General features: G+C 42.7%; 1 pseudogene; it reads right to left on the reverse strand.

Annotated features, from left to right (window-relative positions):
• Positions 1-843: 843 nt before the first annotated feature.
• Positions 844-3,065, reverse strand: LOC118998855 (60S ribosomal protein L10a-like; annotated as a pseudogene).
• Positions 3,066-4,476: the final 1,411 nt, after the last annotated feature.

Here is a 4,476-nt window from a genome sequence, read left to right on the forward strand (position 1 = left end):
CTGGATGGGGCAGCACTGTATCCATGCAGAACAGGATTAACGTGGTGAAGAGGAAGCCACGCTTTTCTGAGTAGTAGTATGGGCTGGGTGCTGTACACATATTACTTCAAATGCACAGACCACACTGAAAGGTAGATAGACAGAGGGGAGAATGAGGCTCAGGCTGGTTCGTAACGTCGTGCTCCATACCACGCACTGAAGAAGCAATGGGGCTGGGTTTTGATCTCAGGTTCCCCTGCTGCCTTCCACTGATACCCTGCCCGAGCTGGCACTCATGGCAGAGGCGTATTAAAACTGGGATATTAAACGGCTCTGGCTTGGTCATGGTTGAATTTATAGCTAACTAGCAAGGCTTCTTCTTTGCATTTTACATAAAACTTTTTTCATCCTCTGGCTTTGCTGTGAAACTGTTAATAGCAGAAACCAGGGAATTGTGCTTTATGATCTCTTCATCTGCTGATTGGGCCACACCTGTGACGGTAATTTACAATGGGTGGGCTTGTGACAGTGGGATGTTCATGCAGCGATGGCCCACCAATTTCTACCCCAAGATCTCTCCTCCTGGGTGTTGCTTCGTTTCCTAAATGTCCCCTCCCACACCGCTCATCCTGGATCGTTTCCACAGTCCCCACTGTCTAGTGCTGCATCCCGTCCCCTAGGACGACGATCTTTCCCTTAGGATAACAGAATTCTGGCCCGAGGTCCTTCTTCTTTCTGAGGTTTCTCTCAAACCTTAGCAGTCTCTTTATCCACTCTAGCTCCTACTGACATCTCAGGTCAGGAAAGTGGGAGGAAGTATTGGTTGCTTCAACTCCATTTGAAGTATCTAAAATCAAACATATTTCACCATCGATATTTTGGGTAGTGGTATGGTTTAGTAAGCTGCACCTTCGTACGGGATCTGGGCTTGTTTGTGATGCTCTTGATGTACACATCCTCGACATTCTGCCAGTTCTTTTAAGCAACGACACCAGGAAGTTAGCGACTAAGTGGAGATTGTACACGAGCTCATTCTCTGTCATCTTCACGGGACCAACAGCCCATGCCAGACACAGCTTCTTCATCTGGAACTTGATCGTGGATTCTATTTATTTCACGGACTTTGGCCACCATGTTCTCATTGCGGGCGAGGGAAGAAGGAAATCTGCCAGCCTTATTCGGGCCGGGGCCCAGGACCTGTGGGATCTCCTTGGTCACCAAAAAGGCATCATACTTCTTGGCCAGCTTCTTGACCAGTTTCTTATTCTTGCTGGGTTTCTTCAGCACCTCAATATGTCCACAGCCTTGGCCTCATCGGTGTGCTGCTGCCTCCCAGAACACACGTGGAGAACTTGGGGCGGGGGGTGGATTTAAGCGTGATGGTGCCTGAGGGCCACAGTTCTTTAAGCTGATCTGCAGCTCTACTTTCTCCATAAACTCCTGCCCACATGCTGGCTCCCTGCAGGACTTCCCACATTGCCTTGTAGAGGGGGTCACAGGAGACTTTGCTGCCCGTGGTTCCTCGGGCTGCAAAACACAGCAAAGAGCTCACCTGCGATCTTAAGTATTTATCACCTATAGATGTGATGACGTGACTTCAATATTCACTTCCAGTTGACCTGAACCAACACCAGTTCAGTCTAGGCTCACTGCCAGTCCACGAAAAAGGTTATAAATTCATATCCTTTCTGTCCCAAATGTCAGCTCTGTATCCTGTGAAACTTGAGCCATTTCTTGAAGCAAACCTTATAGGAAAAGTTATAAAATTTTATTAAGAGATAGAAAAGAGATCCCAAGTAAATGAATAGACATATCATATTTGTGAGAAAGAAGATAATATCATAAACATGCCAATTCTCCCCAACTTGAATAGCTTCAAAGCAATTGACTCAAAATCATGGAATTGCTAAGCTGATTTTGCAATTTATATGGAAGAGTAAAAGCCCCCAAACAGCCAAGATGCTTCTTGAAACATTGAACATCAGACCTTCATGTGAAGCTGTGATTAAGACAATGGTGTAACAGGGTGGATATGGGGTAATATTTACACTGTAGCAAAGTACAGCCGATCCTTGCATAATGTTGTTTACTTACGGTGTTGATAAAATGCCACAGGAACTTAACTCTTCTTTAAATCAATTAGCCTGTGCTAAAATTTGTTTTGGTGCATGTTGTTTCACTTAAGAATCACAGAAGCTATTGACGACATTAAGTGAGGACTCACTATACCCGTGTTTATTAATTAGATATTAATAAGTTCAAAACACGTATTACATAACTTTATAGTAGAGGAATTTGGCAGACACCACATTAGCCGGTTCATAAAAGTTAACTTCTCCAGCAACAGGACAAATCATCATTGAGGATTCACTGAGAAGCACCCCGAATCCCTGTTGTGGTATTCTGGCCAAAAAGGCATAACCTAGGGCTGATTATGAGGAAACGCCAGGCAAATCCATAAGGAGGGACACCTCGAAGTGCTGAGATGATGCAAGACAAAAGACCAAGGAGCTGTCCCAGACTGAAGGAGACTACACAGGCTCGGCTAGTACACACACACATGGCCCTGATGACATCCAGACGTGTGGAAGAAACTGTTGGGACAGTTGGCAACATCTGAACGGTGTGTGTGAATTTGATGGTAGCATTGTATCAATGCTCCTCTCTTGATTTGGTGGTTGTGTTTGACTATTAGGAGTCCATCTTTGTTTTTAGGAAATGCGTACTGAAGTATTCATAAATAATGAGATGCCATGTTTGAAACTCACTCTCGGACATGGTTCAGAGAAAGAATTACACACACACACAGAGGAAGAGAGAAAGAAGGAGAGAAAGACAGAGGGAATGAGGATGATAAAGAAAATGCGATAAAATGTTAAGAGCTGTAAAGTGGGTGAAGGATAATTTACAATAGAGACTCTTTGTATTTTTCTCTAAGTTTAAATTATTTTGAAATAAAGAGTGAAAAGAGTACATTGGGGACTCCTCAAACAATAAGGTAAGCATGAACAACACAACATAAGAACAAGGGGAAAGATGGACAAACCTTCCACAGAGGAGTGTCCACATGCGGCCGGCAAGGCCATGGTGACATATTTAGCATTATTAATGGCGCTGATCAAGTTCACAGTGAGATGCTGCTTTATATCCATTAGCTGCCCCAAATTTAAAAATATGAAAATATCAAGTGTTAGGATTTGGTTTCAAGTGATCCCTTAACACATTTTCTAAGGGAGCACAATTTGTTATAGTCACTCAAAACAACAGTGTGTCATTATCTTGAAAAAATGGAACCTTTTTATTCCTGTGACTCAGCCATTCCGTCCTAGTATACAGCTAAGATGACCTCTAATGCACGCCCAGCTAGAACGTGCGGAGAAGGCTCACAGCAGTGCTATTTAAACAGAAAAACCCTGAAAGGGCCTGAGTGCCTGCCTGTCAGTCGAAGAGTGGGAAAATGAGCTGTGGTACAATCGCACCATGGAGAATCTTAGCAATATAATACGAAATTAAAAAGGAAGCCATCCCCTGATCACATACAGCATGATATTATTTTTAGAAAGTGAAAATAACTAAATTTTAAAAGTAATGGCCCTGTCTGGTGTGGCTCAGTGGATTGAGTGCTAACCTGTGAACCAAAGGGTTGCCCCCTCAATCCCCACTCGGGGCACGTGCCTGGGTTATGGGTCAGGTCCCCAGTAGGGGACGCGTGAGAGGCAAGCACGCACTGAGGTTTCTCTCCCTCTCTCCCTCCCTTCCCCTCTCTCTAAAAATAAATAAATAAAATCTTTTAAAGAAATGCAAGGGGGTAGTGGACACACAGGATAAGTTTTTGCTACCACAGAGAACACCTGTCTTTTAAAGGTGAATTGGTGTTTCCACCATTAGAAAATTAAAAATTTGGTAACTTTTAGTTAAAAAGCTTTTATATTTTTTTGCTTTTATGCACCAACTTCCCAAAGTCTTAGGGCTTAGCCTTCTCTACGATGCCTATTACACTGACATGGCCTGTAGTTAGTTATGGTGAACCAAATAAGAAATTCTATACACTAAAATTTAAGTTCCAAGGGGAAAGAAAGTTTTGCCTTCTGTGTCTACTATTGTATCTCAAAGGTCTATAGCAGTTTTTGGCACATAGAAGACAATCAGTAAGTAATATTTACCAATAGCGAATAATATCGAATGAATGAAAATCTCTCTTTGCCAGTGTTTAACGGTAACATTGCAATGACATGAAAGGTCCAGTAGGTGGAGCCCATGTTGCATTTAGTTCACAATGGACACAGCAAGGTTTGAAAACTTTCTGGAATGCTTCCATATCCTTGGGTGAACTTTAGGTGGTCCATGGGAACTCTTTAATAAGCTTATATTTTCTGTGAAGTATTAATTCAAAGTACCAAGTTTCAACTATTTTAGGGTTTGCCAGCTTTCTAACAAAAATTTAAATCATTTGGTTCTTGAGGTAATGCCAAGGGGGAAGTTTTTCCTCTCTATGAG

Source organism: Sturnira hondurensis, unplaced genomic scaffold (assembly GCF_014824575.4).
Source record: "Sturnira hondurensis isolate 20B ecotype Veracruz unplaced genomic scaffold, ASM1482457v3 Scaffold0014384, whole genome shotgun sequence".
NCBI lineage: Eukaryota > Metazoa > Chordata > Mammalia > Chiroptera > Phyllostomidae > Sturnira > Sturnira hondurensis.